Source organism: Argiope bruennichi, chromosome 4, assembly GCF_947563725.1.
Source record: "Argiope bruennichi chromosome 4, qqArgBrue1.1, whole genome shotgun sequence".
Taxonomy (NCBI): domain Eukaryota; kingdom Metazoa; phylum Arthropoda; class Arachnida; order Araneae; family Araneidae; genus Argiope; species Argiope bruennichi.
In genome coordinates this window covers 78,511,305-78,531,624 of record NC_079154.1, presented here as the reverse complement: position 1 = coordinate 78,531,624, position 20,320 = coordinate 78,511,305, and the positions used below count along the sequence as shown (strand labels likewise).

The following is a 20,320-nucleotide window of genomic DNA, read 5'->3' as shown; positions in this document are numbered from 1 at the left end:
CAGATTAATAAAAGAAAAAAATATGAAATGCTCAGAATTATTATGTATATTAGTATCACTACGATTTTTGAGACAAATTCAGTAGTTGCAATTAGTATTTAACCTTGAGATTCAGTATCGAGACATATTTAGTTTTTAATTTTGTATTGAAATATAATTATTGAATAGTTGCATCATTTAAGCTTTATTGATGTTTTATAATTCAGTAAACTTCAATAAAGAGCAAATGATATAACTCTCAACATAGATTTCTGATTTGGGTCTTTTGGTGTTTTTGGGTTTACTAAAGCTAAATAAGCAGATCTATTTAGTTTTTAATTTAGTTATGAGACATATTTGCATCATCTATTATTTATTCATGTTTAATAATATAAAGAAGCCCTATTAAAGAATAAATGAGGTAAACCTCCAAAATAACACACCTGGTTTGAATTATTTGATTCATTTCAGTTTACTAAAGTTAAATATGCTGACATTCAACTTTGAATTTAGTAACCTAGTAAACTAACTCTCAATACGGAACGTCTGATTTTAGTCGTTTGGTGTTATTGGGTTTATTAAAACTAAATAAGCTTACCTATTTAGTTTTAAATTTGGTTTTGAGACATATTTGTATTATCTATTCTTTATTCTCTTTTTATACTATAAAAACAATAAAGAATAAATGAGGCAAACTCCCAACATAAACGCCTGATTTGATTTATTTGAACGATTTAGGTTTACTAAAAGTAAATATACTTATATATTCAGTTTTTAATTTAGTATTTTGATATGTTAGCTATTTTTTATGAAAGCTTGCTATTTTTATTCTTAATTAATGTTTTAAAACAAAAAAATCCTTCAGTAAAGGATAGAAAATGTAAATTTCAAGCATAATACTCCTGATTTGAATTGTTTGATGTAATTAGGTATTAATGCAATAAATATCAGGAAAATATCAAACAATGAAAATTTAATGTATGTTAAGTATTATGGTAGTTCTATTTGATGAAATGATAAAAATTAATATTAAAATGTAAGATAATAAAATGGAAGACACAGAGTATAAAATCTATTGCTATGGCATCTACTAAATACTGAAATCACTCCTGGTTGATTACCCAAAAACTATGGCTCGAAATACATATATCAGGGGAGATCTGCTAAATATTAAAACAGCTAAAAAGTGTATAAAATCTAGAGAAGAGAATAAGCTGAACATATCAATAAAATGCCTAAGTAACATGATACCTGCCGCACCTACAGAAGATGACGTTTTGCCAATAGAGAGATTTAAATGTACAATAAAAATTGGAATGCTCAAACTTTTTATACAATTCAGGTCTCATTACACTCAGGTGCATAATCCGGCAGGCATATTTGCAGATAAAAGTTGTTTGTTTTGTAATGAGTAGATAAATGTTTTTCATAAATACAAGTATTACTGACATTTTTCAGGGAAAAAAAAAGATAGTTCACTTGCTTTTTAAATGCAACAAATATCATTTTCACTTAATATACATAATTTTCATTATAGGTCTTAATGAATTAATTAAACACAATTTTAAAAATGTACTTTAAGTATTATATTAAAAGCAGATTTTTTATTTTAGCAGTTTTATACTTTATAGTCTTGATCTAGACTGATCCAATAACGAAGCAGAATTTTCAGACATTTCTTTATTTTACAGCCCTATATGTACAAAAGAACAACTTGTTCTAATCTTGGTTAAAAAGATAGTTGTTTACACATGTAGTAGGAGACACAACAGTCAAAGTCAAAGGGTTTTCTTGAAACTCAGTTGGTTCTCGGACTTCGAATTCGTGGGCGTAGCCCAACAGTCTGGCTGTAATTCGTTTCTTCTCTTCTTCTCAAAAAAAAAAAAAAAAAAAAAAAAAAACAATCTCCGCATTTTATTTTGGCGACTATCTCCGCCTTTTAATTTACATTGGTCATTTGAGCTGTCTTTCGGCCAATCGGGGTTCAGCAATATGCTCTCTCAGCGGCCCCAGTCGGTCGTGGGAAGGTAATTTGTGCGATGCAACTTTCATAACTGACTTTTCTTGAACAAGGAATTATCATAGTCCTTTCACAATAAGAAACATTTAGCATCCAGATGTTTGGACACCTCTTTCTCTTTGAAGGTACTCTCAATATCTCTTGGACGAGGAATTCACACATGCGGTCTTTCACTGTAGTCGCTAATGAACAGATGCGAGACCACCCAGGTGAAAATATCCTCCATCTGGCTATCTCGAGGAGGAATGTTGCAATAGACTTTAATTTATATTTCATTGTTATAAATATTAAAGAGTGTTGAAAATTATTACTTCTGAAATTCATTACCATATAATGCAACTAGTATTTTTTTAAAAATTTCATTGGATGAACAGATTAATTGAGAATTAAATTCTAAAAATATTAAAATAGAATATTGTCAACCAAAATGTATATGAGCACAAAATTTCAAAACCTTAGAATGTAAAGAAGTGAATAAAAATTTATTTAAAACATTCCTTCTTTGTAAATATGAAAGAAGTCAAATCATATTAAAGGAAACAAAATAAATATATGCAAAAGAACTGACTTTTAATGATAATAGGATAGTCAAATAAAAGTTTTTTAAAACGGAAACAAAATAAATATATGTAAAATAGCTCATTTTTAATAATAATACGATATTATTAAATGTTTTCCGCCCTTCTTTCAGGTTATAAAAATTTAAAAATGTTCCATTTTTTTAACGTTATTGCTGGTTTTAGATAAACTGCAATGGCAGGATAAATGCTTATCGTCATATTTTAGAAGTTAAATATGTCACAGCTTTTTTTAAAATCGAAACTTAATTGGTAGAAGAAATATAACAGGGGCATGAGCTATAAAATGTAAAAAAAAGCAGTTGAAGTTTTAACTTGAAATATGACATTTAAATATGGAAAAATTGTGCAATTTATCATGAAAACTCAGTGAAATAAGTTTGAAATAATTGAAAAATTGGAGAAATATATCAGAGTAGACAGAAAAAAAAACCTTTTAACTTTAAATAAGATATTTAAAAACTCAGTTTTACATTTTTTTAATTATTAAAAACTTCTAGTATACTGTAAATAATGCGCCTGATTAATAAATACAATATAAGCTTTCTTATAATGCATTAAAATACAAAATCTTGGCTCACAGTTCACAAACAAATGGTCTCTAGATAAAGTATCACAGAAATATTAAACAAGAAAATTCCACGACATAGACACGCAATCCAAGCTTTTCCTTCAAGTATTCAATAAAGAAAGTCACCCTAAACTCCTTCCATAAAGCGACATAATTCTCATTCCCATCACTTCCAATATATCATATGTCCCGGAGTCAACATCTTTATCCTTCCATCGTTCTTATTAAAAAGGCCATCTCTTCAAGATCTGTTAAGTGCGTGACCAAAATTCCGGAGCACTCATTTTAATATTCTTCCCCCCTCCCCCAAAAGCCAATCCAATAGACTCTCCTCTCTCCGAGATTACAGTCACTCGTAAACCAGCAATACCTTAAAACATCCAACCCCCACCATCTCAGCCTTCCAGATTTACGCGGATGGACTTGAAAAGACGTCCCAGTTCATATGCGCGTGATCTTAAACAATTTATCCGCTTTCCGAGCCATCGGGTGAGATGAAAAATGGTATAAATCGTTTGCCTCTAGGCTTTTTAGATCATGAGATTTTGAAATACGTTTCGTATTAGAGAGAATATTTAATTTTCTGATAATTTGTAAGAAATATAATCTTTTTTTAAAAAAAATGGAAATCCATATTGATCCCTCGATATAAGCTCTTTAACACTGAAATTAACCTCTGAAAATGGCTTCAAGAAGAAATCAGACGAATATTATCACGTCTCAGAGTTCAAGATAAATTGACATATTAATCATTCCCCGATATATGTATATATAATCATTGACATATTTATCATACATATGCCCTGGATCATATGTATGCCTTAAATAGCGCTATAGGGACAAAAAGTTAGCACGTTTGAAAATTAGCAATTATGTGAAGAAAGAATATTATTTCATGGGAACTACCATTTTTTGAAATAATATATGAAAAGAGGGAGGGTGAAAATTATTCTGGGTATCAATGACCTTCGCTGATCCCCAGATGACAGTTGAGAGCAGAAAAATATTATATCCTGTACGCTACTTGCCTTGACTATGCCACTGACCATCCTTGAAACGGAACTTCCACCTTATTAATACAAAATACCAAGCAACATTGTTACAATATCTACACGTTGTTGTCCAGCATTCAGAATGTCGAGTAAAAATGTAGAGAACGTTGTATCGAATGCTTTTTGAAGCCATCAGAGGATAGGGTTTGGTTTAGTTCAATGGATATTTTTTACCACAGAAGTCATCCTAGACTAAACTGTGCCATCAAAGGAAAAGATTAGTCCACTCTATATATGAAGTAAGGACTAACATAGAATGCATTAATTACTCTATTTGAAGTTAAGCAATTTTTATATAAGACGCCATTCTGTTATCTTTGTCTATATTCCATAGACCAATATATATATATATATATATATATATTTAATATTTTCATCATTAGATTATATATATATTGATTTTTATAATTATATTGATTCTTATTCACACACACACACACGCACACGCACGCACCCCCATCCCCCCACACACATATTGTTATTGAACACTAATATAATTTGCTTTGAATATTTCTAGTAACTTTTCATATTTGTTATGATTTTGTTTTGCCATTCATATTTTTAATAAAAATATTATTTTCTACTTTTTTTGTACTATAAAAATGGTGATATTAAAAACATTTTTTATTTTTAAGGGAACTGAACAAGAATAATTAAAGAATTCTTTATGGAAGTAATCTTATACTTCTTTAAAATTTTACTTTCTTTAAAATTTATACTCTTTTCTATCAATTATTTACTAAGATTCAATTACAATAAGAGATTACAATATCAATTTCAAAAACTTAAAAAACCATAAAAGGGGAAAATTTCTCTCGCAGTATATTAAATTCTCACTTGCTATTACTAAAATTTTGCAGATCCAAAGAGCAATACTTTAGCTTTCTGGGGACAGTTGAGACTCCAGTAACTGTCTTGACCAGAAAAGTTACCATTACAAGTTAATATCAATTGGCTCTAATTTGTGATTTTATTTGAACTAGATATGAGATAAATTTTTAAATTTTTGGCTTTGCAGCTTGTTGTAGTTCAAAAATAGAAAAATACAGCTTAGAATGGGTATGGTGAATCATTAGAAAGAATTGTATCGTAATTGTATCGCCGTTTGTGTTATAAACTTTTTCCTGCAGGTAAAAATTAAAATCAGGATTCCAAAATTAAATCTTTATTATTTAAAGATCGGATTGAAGTTTCATTTACAATCCCAAAGTTTTTAAGCTAGATATTTTTTTTTATTGATTCTTATTTTAATCTCTGTATAAGGATTTTTAAGTGATAGATGGAAATTTAAATGAACTAAGTTTTTGGCATACTAAAATAAAAAAGAACTTTTTTGTTCACTTTCAAAAAAGCTGATTTCATTATTTCACCTGTTAAAAAGATCAAAACAAATTTAAAAGATAATTATAAACAAAATAATAAATAAATAAGACAAAAATTTTTAACACATAACCTGAATATTATTTAATAACAGAATCGAACTTAAAAAAAAAAAATACATTGCAACATATTTTGTTAGAATAATAATATAAGAATTTGAAAAAGAAATTAATTTGGAATGTTGTTAAAATAAGGTTTCAATAGTTGAAAGATAGATGAATTTTATTCAAAGATGTTGGATAATGATTTGAGATATTGCATTAATTATAAAATAATTAGTTATACAATACAAAACTGGTGGAAAGTTAAAAGAAAAAGAAAGAGAGAAAGACAGGCTCAAAAAATATAAAAAATGGTACAGTTTTGTCCATTGCAATACAAAGTATTAAAAAAATATCCTCAATGAATATTGAAACAGTTATAATTTGGAATTCTATTTTAAACTGAATTCTTTTTTTTATCTTAAAAAAAATGTAAAGAAAATTTTTTTGTGAGAAACAAAAATGTCCTTCTTATTTGGATAATTGACTCTAACTAAAATGTTCTTACATTCTGTTTACTTTTATATCAATCAGAATAACTACAAATATGATCAAATGAACATTTTAATTAGATTGTTAATATTCCAAGCTTTGTATGTCATACAATGAAAACTACAGATTTTGCTGCCCCAAGAGAAATTTCCACAAATGTTTTTATTTAATACATTAAAAGTTTGGCGTACATTGAACATATGTATCCAATTAGAAAACGAAATTCTTGATGAATGTTGTTAATAAAGCTATTAAATTTGACTGTCCCTCCAACCACATTCAATAAACTTTCCAATTTCCACCGTTGCATTCCTTCAGTTGCGCCACTCTCCTCAGCAACTTTCCATCTTCTTAAAAGCCCTGGCCCAACTGCGCCCCACCACGGGACGAAAAGACCGTTAAATTCGGGGAAGCCCCTTATTTTAAAACTCTAACTCAACGCATCACAAGTTACGTGAGGTTATATAATATACTTACTGCTTCGCTTGTTTTCTGGTGCAATAACTGCTCTGCGTATGTCCTCTGGGGGATTTAGTGTTCTGCTTTTGGATATCAATTAGGAGAAGTGGGACCTTTTGCCTCTGCGCAAAATTCCCCTTTTCCCGTGTTCCCGCTTTCATGAAGTAGCTTGGAACTCCATATTGTTCCCGTGGGGGTTCCCGGGTCGCGGTGACTTGCCGCTGTAACTGGATTATATAAAGAGCCCGTGTTGTAACGTCTGTTCGACTTCAGAGCGGGGAAGACATGCCTGCTTGAGACCCTTTTGTTTTGCTAGGTTCTTCTTCTTTTAATCTCGTGTTTTTAGAAGGGGGAGGGGTATCGTAAAATTTTGTCAAGGAAAAGAGGTGGGTTTTACGATTTTTTGATGGGTGTTTGTGTTGGGCTCGCCCTCTCATCATCCAAATGGATTGTCTTTAAACGGAGTTCAAGAAGGCTAAAGGAGGGATGTGGGAGTTGGGTTAGAACGACTAAAAATCTTTTAAAGTAATGAGGGCTTGAATCATCTGGTTTGATGGACCGGAAGACGTGAATTAAATTTTTTTTAAAATGCGGAAAAGTGCTGGTTAAATTACATTTTTAGTTTTATTTCTCCTTGCACAATACAAAATATACCATGCAAATTTAAAAAGACATGTGGAAAAATCGATGCTACCGCATTAGTTTAATTGATATGGAAATTTTTTTACAGCAACTAAAAAAGATGAAACATTTATATTTTAAATAATCAAATTAAAAAAAGGTTTTGAGATATACAGTACACTCCCGAGTGTCCGGCCTAATGTGGTGGAAGGGCAGGCCAGATAACAAAAAACCCGGATAGGCCGGAGTTCTATGAACTCATCTCTATGCCTACCAAAATCAGAAGATGAAGTTTTTATACCAAAACTCACTATTTTAATACGTATTTTCTCGCTTCTTACTGAGTACTAAGCTTTCCGTTTATCTCAAGCCACGTAGAATGTGAACGCGGCCAGGTTGAATTATAGAAGCAGTTGCCGGTAGCGTGTAGAGTTAAAATACAAGGCTCTGTATTGGTAGTTTATATATGTTTATAAATTGCACTCCACGTTTCAAGATTTTTTTAAAAAAATAAGTTAAATGTATAAACTGTTTACATTTTAGTATAAATTTTGTTGTGCCTAACTTAGTTATGAGGGGGGGGGGGAACCTGGACCGGATAATTGCGAACCGGATACTCGGGAGTATATTGTACATACTTTCGCAAAGTAAAAATGCAGAAAAATTCAAAAATTTTCGAATGTTACTATTCCAAACTAATTACCGTGTTATAAGTTTCCTGCTATTCCGCTGAAAGCCAATGTGTCAAGGTGGTTTCCCTGCTTCCGATTCTACCAAAGAATCTACCGTCCAACTTTTGTTCTGTTCTATTTGTGGTCCTGATGCGCACCATATCTGACAATAGGATTCAGTTGTCTTCACTTTCATGTGCTGAAGAAGTCTGATGACAGGAAACAGATGTGCCAGAGCCTCATTGTCATCACCTGGTAATGGTTCAGTTTGATCAATCCATCCAAAAACAAAATTAATGTTACTTCAAAGCAGAATTTTAGTAAAACTAAAACAAAAACTTGTATTTTTATTCGGTTACAGTTAGTTACCCTTAGTTAGTAGTTACCCTTTTTAACGGCAAGTTATAAAACTTTTATGAAGTTTTCCGATAATAAATTTTAAAAAATCCATAAAATAGTAATTAATTTTTGGTTGCGTAACTGTGTTCAAATATAAACAAAATATTTGGAAAAAAATTTTTGGTATATATTTTTTAAAGTTTATAAAATTATTTCCTTCCTATTATATCCTTAACACCTGCAACCGTGAGTATTTAGTGGGTTACAGATCTTAATAAAGTGTATTGTTTTATGAAAACTAGTGTGAACTTTTATAAAAATGTATTGTTACGTTCAAATAATTTTAAATTCTATTAATTCATTTTCTATATTGTAAGCATGATAAAGTTTGAGGAATTTAAGTCATTTTCAGATGGAATTTTTCATTTTTAATATTTATTGAGAGAAACTAAGCCATCAGTGGCCAAAAGTGAATGAATTTCACCTTTAAAGAAAATGCCTTTATATGGTCAAATGTTCAAGAAATTGAAACAATAAATGAATTAATAAAAATCGTATCTCAACTCTTTGGGTTACCTTTTAGTTGATTCATCTACGAAGCATATTTTGTACTAAAAAATGAGTCACTGCTTTTTTTGTTCTTGTTCTTTTGTTTTAAGAAATATACTTTTAATTCATTGATGAAGCATATTCAGCATGAAAAAAAAATGAATAACTGTATTTAAAAAAATTATATTTTAGTAAAGTATCTTATTAAAAGAAACCACACAAATATATTTTTATGTATTTTATCTTTTAACTAAAGTAAGACGATTTTTAAAAAAATAAAATTAGGAGTTTTCTTTATCCTGTCATTAAAATATTGACTGAAATGCTTCATATAATCCAGATTTTATTTGGAAAAGAATCATATGTTTATTTTCGTATACTGCAATAAAATCGCATTGATCGTAAAAAACAAAAACAAAATTGCTTTATAGCTCGGAAACTTTGTCGCTGTTTAGAATATAATTGATAATAAGAATGAGAAAACGGGTTTATCGACAATACAATGCGAATATCAAATGCATTAAAAAAAACAAGCCCTAAATATGAACAGATTGCGACAGAAAGGGCTGTTGCTTTTCCTTGACCAACAACAGAACATCCACAAAGCGGTAAATAATGACCATTCTATTAACACCAATCACTTCACTGTTCGAAATAGAAGTCAATTTCAATCCTTGCTCACGTTTTCCCGCCACCTGTTCACAATCCCCCTTCCATCAAACCGTGATGTTTTTATCAGGGGTTGGGGGAGGTACTATGACAAGAGGCATGAAAATGAAACGCGTGCCAGGCCACGTGCCTTCAGAGGGGGGTTACCCCAAACGCGCAGATGCGTTTAGAGGAAAAAGTGCTGCATCCAATCTGTTCGGAAAATTTTCCACCGATCAGGTGAATTATTTTATGAACGAATTCCCGTGGGTGGACTTTGGACTTTGGTGGGAAATGTCAGTGAGATATTTTGGGAGATGTCCACTGTGATGGTTCCATTAAGTTGCGCGTGCCAAGAGGGCCTGTAATTCGATTTTCCGTCACAGTTTTAAGTAACATCGATGAAATTGAGTGTGCGAGAGAGTGCGTAAATAGGAATCCACATCTGCCTTGATGGTGGCTTAGAGATGCTTTCTTGCGATATGGTGACTAAGCTTATTGTGCCATGTCTAGATGGAAAGGGAAGCTTTTTTGATGGACGTGTGGTGGCGTTATAACATAAGATAGACATCAAGTAATGAGTTGCGATTGGTCTTCATGTTTCATGAGGTATATGTGAAGGAAGAATATTATTTCATGGGAGCTATTGAAAAAATTCAGTTAGAATAGCTGGTGCACAAATTTAATAAATATTAAATCTGATAGAAAAATGTTGAAACAATAGAAGTATGTTGGAAACATTTATTTCCTTAAAAAATGTTGAATTTTTTTTATGTAATATAATAAATTATTTGACATCAGGGTCATGATAAATGTGGCTCCAACGTAGGACAGATATCAAGTTATCGATTACGTTGCAGTCTTCATGTTTCCCATGGGAAAAATGTAAAAAATAAATATTATTTCTTCTTGGGATTGAAGGATTCTTTCAAGATGGTTAGAGTCAATCAAAAAATTCATTGGTAGATTCAACAAATAAGAAATTCATTTTGAATGGTGTCTAAGACATTGGGTCATAACTTTCAGTATTATTTCGAGAGGTTTTATATTAATTTATATTATGGAATTAATTTATTTGGTATTCTCACGACAAATGCTATAGCTTATGTTAACAAATATCAGTAGTTCGTTGTCTTGCATTTTTGCTGTGTTATATTTTATCTTCCCTGCGAACCGACACAATAATTTCTGGAAGCAGGCACAATGAATTATTTTGGAGTTGTAGATGAAATAGTTAAATGAAAAGAATAAAAAGTATGGGAATGCTTATAAAAAGCAAAAGAAAAAAAACGGAAAAAAAGAAAGGAAGAAAGAAAAAGAAAATAAAGATAGGCAGAAAAAGGAAAGAAAATAACTTAAAATGTGAAAAACCTATGACACGTTTAGTGAAAGTATACTTTGATTCTGTTAAATTGTGAGTTCTTACATCATAAGTTTTTAATTGTTAGTATAGTGATGGATTCTACTCATATGCTAACCCCTATTACTACATTTAACTTTGTTGTCAGTGTTCGTTTAAATTTATTGAATGTGCTTCTTTATTACTGTAAATTATAAAGTGCGATGTATCAGATACATCCTTTTATCAAAGATACCATCTCGGATGAGAAAAACCTATAGTGTATTTAGTGAAAATATTCTTTGATTCTGTTGAATTGTGAGTTCTTACATCATAAGTTTTTAATAGTTAGCATCGTGAATAATTCGACTCATATGCTAATCCCAATTACTGCATTTAACTTTATCGACAGTGTTCGTATAAATTTATTGATTGTGTTTCTTCATTACTGTATATTATAAAGTGCGATGTATCAGATACATCCTTTTATCAAAGATACCATCTCGGATGAGAAAAACCTATAGTGTATTTAGTAAAAATATTCTTTGATTCTGTTGAATTGTGAGTTCTTACATCATAAGTTTTTAATAGTTAGCATCGTGAATAATTCGACTCATATGCTAATCCCAATTACTGCATTTAACTTTATCGACAGTGTTCGTATAAATTTATTGATTGTGTTTCTTCATTACTGTATATTATAAAGTGCGATGTATCAGATACATCCTTTTATCAAAGATACCATCTCGGATGAGAAAAACCTATAGTGTATAGTGATGGATTCTACTCGTATGCTAATCTCGATTACTGCATTTAACTTTGTCGACAGTGTTCGTTTAAATTTATTGATTGTGTTTCTTCATTACTATATATTATACAGTACGATGGATCAGATACATTCTTTTATGAAAGATACCATCTCGGATGAGAAAAACCTATAGAGTATTTAGTGAAATTCTTGGATTCTGTTGCATTGTGTGTTCTTACATCAAAATTTATTTGATCGTTCTCCTCAGCTTTCAACAATAAGAAGAAATGTTTCATCGAGAGTACTTCCATTTTGACAGAACACCGGTCTTAATGATGGTATTTTATAATATTTTCTTTTATACGGTGTCGAAGTCATTACTTTAACTATATTCATTGGTTGACAAATGACAGAAATTCAATATGAGATAATTATTGATTTTTTAATCATGTCATCATGGCTTTATATCGGATTGAGATGTGCGAGGACATAACCTGGGACCTCGTGGTTCGCAGTCCAGTAACATGACCACAATACAAACGCAGTTGCTCAGGTAGCGTCGCTGTTAACTCGCTTATAAGCTTTCACCACAGACTCTATCTCCAGTGAGTCGGAGGTGAGACGGCTGATATGGCTGTTGAGCGGTGATGTATTAGCTGTTGATTCTAATGCGCCTGTACCCATTTGAGTAGCGCCAAGCGTTATGGCAAGCATGTGTGAGTAGTTGCTGATGCTGCTGCTGCTTCAAGTGAGTCTAACAACTTTGAGTTGCTGCGTCAAGTGAACATGATGACTTTTGGGTTGCTGCGTCGAGTATGAAGACTTTGGTTGTGGGTAGATGGTGCCACAACAACTGTACGAAGGTTGAATGTTCATCGTTTGAAGTCACCAATATTGCGGATTGAGATGCACGAGGAATGAACCAGGGACCTTGTGGTTCGCAGCCCAGGAACAGGAACACATGAACACAGTACAAAAGCAATTGCTCGGGTAGCGTAGCTGTTAACTGGCTTATAAGCTTTCACCACCGCATAATACATGACAAAGTCCAATATGAAATGATTATCCTTTTTTTATTTTGAATAGTATCTATACAATTAATGCTAATGGAAGAATATTAATTTTTGACAAGATCCAGAGAAAGTTCCCATGATTTTTATTCGAAGTGGAAAAAAAATTCATATATATAATCAGAATACCTATAGATACATTTCCATTCTAAAACTCGCATTTTCTTCGTTGGGTTACAAAGCTTTTAATTTTCTTCCCCTTGAAATTTTTAAAATTAATATTAGATTTACAAAATGTATGAATTCTATTTAAAATATAGTCGACGCAAAGAAAATATTTTATTATCTTTATTCCGAGTCAGGTGCGTTTGCTGGCTGCCCGTTACTCTTTAGATATCTGATGGTTAGAAATTAAGTTTCCCATTTTCGAAAAGTAAGGGAGAAAAATATTTACAATTTATTAGAATCCAGTAATGTATGTCAGAATATATGGTATGGATGACAAAAATAAATTTCTAAAATGACTATTAAGTGAAGGTATATGAAATAGATCCTTATTCAAAAATTAAATCATTATCGTATTATAATTCGAGACGTGATGCATATTAATTACAAAGTGTTAGAGGTATTGAAACAGTAGATGTTAACAATTTTCTTTCGCAATCAAATGCCAATTTAATATAAATAAGAAAGAATAACAAGCTTGCAGATAAATTAATTTTAAAAAAGCAATTTTATTTGTGTACTAAAAAATAATTTATGTTATTTTTAATATTTGCTGCTTTATAGTCTTTAATTTGTAATTCACTTCTACAAATATTATAGAACATTGAAACTTTTTGTTTTATAAACTCCCACTCGTTTAAAACAAAATTTTAGTTAATTTTTTCCTAATAATTTAATTTAGAAATCCAATGATAATCATTAATAAAATAGAAATAACAAGTTAGCCAATAAATTAATTTTTAAAAGGCAATTTTATTAGTGTACAAAATAGATAGATTTTATTTTCAATATTTACTATTTTATAGTCTTTAATTTATAATTCACTTCTACAAATATTATAGAATCTTGAAACTATCTGTTTCACAAACCCACCACTGGGAGTGCCACGTGTTTAAAATAAAAAATTTAATTAATTTTTTCCAAATAATTTAATTTAGACATAAAATAATAATTAAGTTCACCTAATATTAAAGCCCACACAAGTGTATGAAATTTCAAAACTTTGATTCATAATGAAATTGTATATGTATTTGTATGTATGTATGTACGTATATTATCATCATAATTTTACCACGTACTTCTTTTCTTTTCTTTCTTTCTTTCATTTTTTTCCTTTTTCTATGTACTGAATGCATCTTCTGGAAATAACAGTATTTTTATAAGCATTGAAATTCGTTTCTTATCTCTCAAATGCTCTTAGCATGAAAAAATTTAATTCCTATCAATCTTCAGGCTATTCTTTACTTCTTACGAAAGGATGTACATATAAGGAAGGATATAAATACTAATATTATGAATAATTAAGTCATATCTCGTCTTTGGCACTCAGTAAATATTTCTGATGGATGAGATATCACATCCATAGAAATAAATGGAAAGGATGACTAAGGAATTTCTAAAAAAATATGCTTACATCAATGTCTCAGTTTTAAATCTGCAATTCTGAGCAACATCCAGCCATTATCTAATATACATATACAAATCAGTTATTTGCCCATATATCGACTTAAAAAAAATATATATTTCATCTCATATTTCGAGAAGCCCACCCGCAATTCCGATACTCCAAATTAAGTAAATTATTGAGAAAGGATCTATCAGCGCATCTCTTCAACCAGCAACCATTAGGTTATCGGCCATAAATCGCCAATTTCATATAAACACTTCTGAAAGAGTTCTTGATATGCCAAGGGAAAGGATGCCTTCACACACTCGGAGCGTGTTAAGAAAAGGGTATATCACAAGAGAACTCTTAGCTTAACAGTTGAAAAATCACTCATCGCATTCGCTAAAAGAGGCATTTTGAAAGACAATATCACTCACGTCGACCACACACGCGGGCTGTAGGCTTTTCAACAGATGTCTTTTAATGTAACATCATATTGCAAATAGATTCTTTTTTTTTTTAATACTCGCATTTTGTTAGGCCTGTTTTCTCAATCTCTTTTCCCTTTCGCGTTATTATTTTTTTTTCCTCGTATTTCACTCTGTGTCGCAAGTGACAAAGATAACCTACCGCAGTTATGATTAGGAGGAACTGGTCTGCTTGCTTCTGTGCACTTTTTTAGCAAAAGCGATTTCGATTAAAAATAGGCTTCAAGAGCGGATGTTGATTTGTGATACGTATTTGATGGAAAAGACGTTGTTTTGTTGTTGAAAATTTTTTCATCTTCTATAAATGGAAAACGATTTATTAAGAGAAAAATATAGCTTAAAAGCAGTATGATTATGCTGAAAATATTCGTTTCAGCATAATCATCATAAATCAATACACATTCGTAGATTTTTTAAATTTTATTTTCCACCACAAATGTTAATTTAGTTATTTTTAATTATTATTAAATAGCTTAGCGAACAAAAATATTAATTTTGATAAAAGGGATAATTGTTAATGAAGCTTTTTTTTTGAAAAAATGTACATTTGTTGGGATATTAAAAGGCAGAATCAAAAAAATGTTTTACATAAAAAAATTGGAATGTGTAAATAAAAATTGTGAGACTGTAATGGAAATATTAAAAATGAATAGAATCATATTTATGATTCGGAAGTTTAGGATTTTTTATTATGTTTGTTATATAATTTTCTTTTGTTTTAATCTTCTGATGTTTTATTTTAAATAATCTATTTCTCATTTTTTAATACACTATTAAAGACTTTTTTTTAATTTTCCAGGTTACTAATTATTTTTCTTATTTTTTTAAATTTGTAATAAATTTTTATAATGCGTCATGATAATTAATATGGAATCTTGTAATTATTTTTTTTCACACTCACTATTTTATTGCGTTTTTCATGTGGAATCAAGACTTATCTGTTAATTCATCATTAAATTTCTTAAAATATTTAAATAGTCTTTCTTTTATGAAGCAGCTAACTGAATAAATATCTAATCTCATAATTTTACTGCAGATCAAGTAATTTTGAAAGGAGGTCAGATCACATTGAATACCGCTAAAATGGCAATCCTCTCTCCAAACTTACAAAAATAGCAATCCTCTCTCCAAACTTACAAAAATGGCAATCCTCTCCCCAAACTTACAAACCATACCAACGGGGCGATTTTGACCCATAATAATCTGATTTCAATACATAATAGGCTCACTGATGTTTTAAAGAAAGCAGATTTCCCACGGTCATCCAATTAGACCTATTACCTTCTAATGGGTTCAACTTCCTAGGGACCTTTTAGAAGGTCTCGAAGGTCTTCATATTCTATCTATTTAACTGGAGTGAAGTAGATGAAATATGAAGTTTAGGAGCCACTATCAAAGGACTCAAAACTGCTTAGAAAAAAAGAAAGCGACGCTTTTTTTTATTTTTTATGGACCAATATTCTTAGAGATTTGTTTTTAGATTTACAGATTCCAATATTTTTTAACGAAATTGATGACGAATACAGTTTTTTTTCAGCCAAGTCTTGGTTAAATTAACTTTTTTACTCCTTATTTTACATAATTTTATTTTATCATTTTTTTTCCAAATTCGATTTGATTGATAGGGAAAAATTGATTGATTCCATTGATAGGGGGAAAAAATCAAAGTTTATAAAGACAGATTTACACTCAAAGACCGAATTTATTTTTAAAAACTATTCAAATTGATACGTCAAAGCTAATTTCATCCAGATTATTTTTTCAAATCAATATTTTTTAAAAAATTTATTTCAAATCTGAAATTGTAAAGGGGATAAAATAAAAGAGAAAAGGAAAGAAAGAAGAAAGAAAGCAAAGGAAAAATAGAAAATCTATGAAGTAAGTTAACTGGAAATCGAGGGTGATTTTCATAGTTCCAATAGGTAATCTAAATTCCTAAGGCAATTCTCAACCCAACATTTTCAGAACCGAGATTTTATCGTTTGAAAACCAGTGCCCCAGAAATTTATAGGAAGAAAAGCTATGGTGTAAATTAACTGGAAACTCGGTTTGAATAATATTGTTTCAATGGGGAATAGCATTTCCTAAGGAACTTTTTAAATCTTCCAGCTCCAGAGCTGCGACTTTGCCATTTGAAGTACCCCAGAAGTTGATTGTAAGTCTTCTTTCAGGAACCCAAAAATTCAAATATTTTTCCAGAAAAATTGTGTAATTATTCCGTATTTACAATTTAGTACCAATCGTGGACTCAATATTTCTAATCATTTACGAATATATCTTATAAAAGGTCATACAAACAATACATCGTTTTGAAAAATATCTTGATATTGACAGTAAAGTTGGCTTGTAAACTAAGCTAACGTTGTCGGAAAGTTGGAAGAATTATTAAACTTTTAAAATTTTCTCAATGAAGTTCACCAAATTACAAAAATAAATAAATAAATAAAAATAAAGTCATGTTCTTATGACAGCTGTTTCAGATGTTTATGCTACAACCAGAAGATTATATTTTAAATATTTTGGTATATGTGGTAAATAAAACATATAATAATATAGAAGATCCTTGAATATTTAGACATTTAGATAAATATTTTATCCTAAATACCTATTGTCCTAAATAAATATATGATAATCATTTTTACGCTTGATTAAAACTCGGGTAATAAACAACAAAAAAATTTAATAAAATGTCAAAATTATTTTAATTTTATGCCTTTTCGTATTAAATGCCTTTTATTACATATATTTTTTAACTTTTGCTATCATTATCATTTTTAATTGGGTTTTTTTTCAAACATAATACCCTACCTCATTAAGTAAATTTCGATTATTAATTATACCTTTTAGTTTTTTTTAACTGTCTGAATGCGTTATCTTATGAGTGCACAAAGTGAAGTGCAAATTAGGCTTATTTGTTGCTTAGATAAACAAGGTCTCTTTCGTAGAAAGCTATGAGGATATATGAAAGGATAAAAAACAGAAAAATAATCTTTGTATCCTTTTAATGAAAGTGCTCGTTGTTGCATGTTTTATCTTGAAAGAAGAACGCTGCTTTTGATTAAACGGTAATTAATACCCCAAGAAAGTAAAGATGCGCTTATAGGAAGGAAAAAAAATAACGTTCTTCTAATAATAACAACTGTATAGAAGTTACATTTTTTTATCACATTCGCTGCATGCGTAGCATAGGGATAATGATAAAGTAATAACAGAATTAATTGCCGTTAAGTGGGTGACTCATTAAATGTGATTTGGCTGTCAAAAATGGATAATCGACTAAATGAAATAATGTTAAGAGTGAAGTTAACACTTTATGTGAACGTGTGCACGAATCTTCGATGAAAAAGATATTCTTGTTAAAATGAGTGACAGCTTGACAGAGATAAGAAAATTATTCTCAGAATACTTTTTTCCAGACATAAATAACGAATACTAAGTAACTGACGTGTGCTGCTGTTTGTTTTCATTCCAGGAGATGCATGAAAATGATCTAGCATATCTCCATGAAATCTGACTATATTATCACGTGTGAAAACGTTTAAGAATTTGTTCTATCTCTTTTTAAATTACCGTGCCACAAAGCTTCAACTAGAATGAATGAAAAATGGATTATATAGCAATATAAGCAGTTTTATCTATATGTCGAATTTTAGTAAATACTTGAGTAATACTTGTCAAAATACTTGAGAGTGTGAATGATAATAATCAGATAATTTTTATTGGCGAAAACGTTTGATAGAAAATTCTGGTAAAATGATTTTTGTCTCAAAGTTCGTATTTATGATCTGAATATTTTATATATTATGTATGTATTATGGTCTGAATTTTTTATAACATTATTTATGTGTTATTTTATAACAGAATGTGAACGATGTCATTTACTTTATTAAACGTTTGCTAATGAGTTGCTCAAGCTCATTCATTTATTGGTTAATAAATTGGATTTATTCCGAAGGTCTTGAAATATGATGATTTTCATTTATTATGCGCGTTATGATCTTACTAACAAATCTTGTGACGCAGTTGTCGAACATGAATCTGGCAATCGTCGGTGGTTCAAATCCCATTCATAATTATTCAGTCTTAGTACTCACATTTTAAATTTAAATATTGTTTATTTATGTTCTAGATAATCGTTCTAGAATTTTCTTCAAATATATGAATTCTGTGTTTCACAAATTGTAAGTTTTCTCTTCCTTTACCAGTATTTTAGTATTTCGTGTTCCTTTGAACTAATAAATACTAATAACTGGTTTATTGTTAAATAATGCTCAATAAATCATTCAATTCTTGCAACAATATAAGTAAAATGTCCAAAAGTATACTTATAAATCAAATCCTAAGTAATTAAGTGCATTTTAATAAATGAAGAATGCTCGTTAAGCTGTCATACAAGGATTATTTTGAGATGAATCTGCTCAAAAGAGGATGTTGCTTTGACTACCATCCGCTTTATGACATCACACCCTTAAAAACGTTTGAAATAACAAATTTAGAATGAACTAATTCCGCATTAATGATTAATCTGAAATAAAATTGAGTCGTTGTCCGTGAAGCTCTAGACCGAAATCCAAATCTCTGCAGTTTGAATAACAAGACCAAATATGTAACAGAGAAAAAATTGAGAAAAAGTATAATTACGTTTGTAATCTAAATGAATAAAACCTACACGTCATTTTTTGACCCGTGTACAATTCTGAACTATTAGATAAATTTATTTTAAAATTTTCTCACAACTGTTATGAAACACTAGAAATGTCTATGTAAAGGTTTCCTTATAATTAGATAAATATTTACTATGTAATACATAAATAAAATTCTTTCTAATTTGCATACATAATACTGCAAAATTAAAAAGGAGATCAAGGATTATACAAACATACATACACTTTTTTTTTTTTACCTTAGAAGTATAAAAATTCCATATAAAGTTATAAAGTTGTTCTACTAATGAACTTAAAAATTATTTTGAGTATTTCTGTTTCATAAAAAAATTGTTATCATTATTATATTGCTTAATTTTTTTGCATTAGTTAAACGCTAAAGTTAATTTTGTATTAATTTTCACAAATTAATTATAACGTAAAAGGAAAAAAATAATTTTTTACGACTTTCAAAAAAATTGTTATTTTTCCAGAAAATGAAAGATAAAAACTTTTTGGCCATGCATATTTGCTCGTTATCATTAAAAAAAAAGCAGAAGATAGAAAAGTGTTTCGTACATTTTGTACTGTGAAATTTTATATAAAAGAATATTTTACATAAATGTTAGAAAAATTATTTATATTTAAAAAACATTGGTTTACAAGAGCGTTAGAGTCCATCAAGTTCCAATTTTCTTTCTTTCTCATATACGAGCTTTCAACAACTGATTCATGGCTAATTAGATAGCTTTCAACAACTTATTTGATATGTGACATAACTTTGAGCTTTGCTGCAATTATTTGTTATATTTCGAATTTTGATCACAAATACTGATGTATAAACAAAGTTTTATGAATGTTTCATATTCAATCAAGTAGATTATATTTCATTGGAAAAATATGAAATATCCAAACCATTCCAAGAAAGGCCGTGTGTAAAATAATGCAAAGAAAAAGTTTCATTACAAAGGATTTCTAAAAGGAATCTGAAATGATTTCTTAGTTTAGTTGTATTAACGTCCCGTTTTAAAACAACACTAGAGCTATTTTGGGACTGACCTCGCAATTTTAAACCTTGGT

The 20,320-nt window shown here is 29.8% G+C and overlaps 1 long non-coding RNA gene across 1 annotated transcript in view; it reads right to left on the bottom strand.

Moving 5' to 3' along the window:
• The window catches only part of LOC129967007 (uncharacterized), a 73,598-nt gene that overhangs the window by 8,997 nt on the left and 44,281 nt on the right, over positions 1-20,320 (bottom strand). The window contains exon 2 of the long non-coding RNA XR_008784337.1: positions 7,897-8,116. This is a non-coding gene — a long non-coding RNA (uncharacterized LOC129967007). The remainder of the gene's footprint in view (positions 1-7,896; positions 8,117-20,320) is intronic.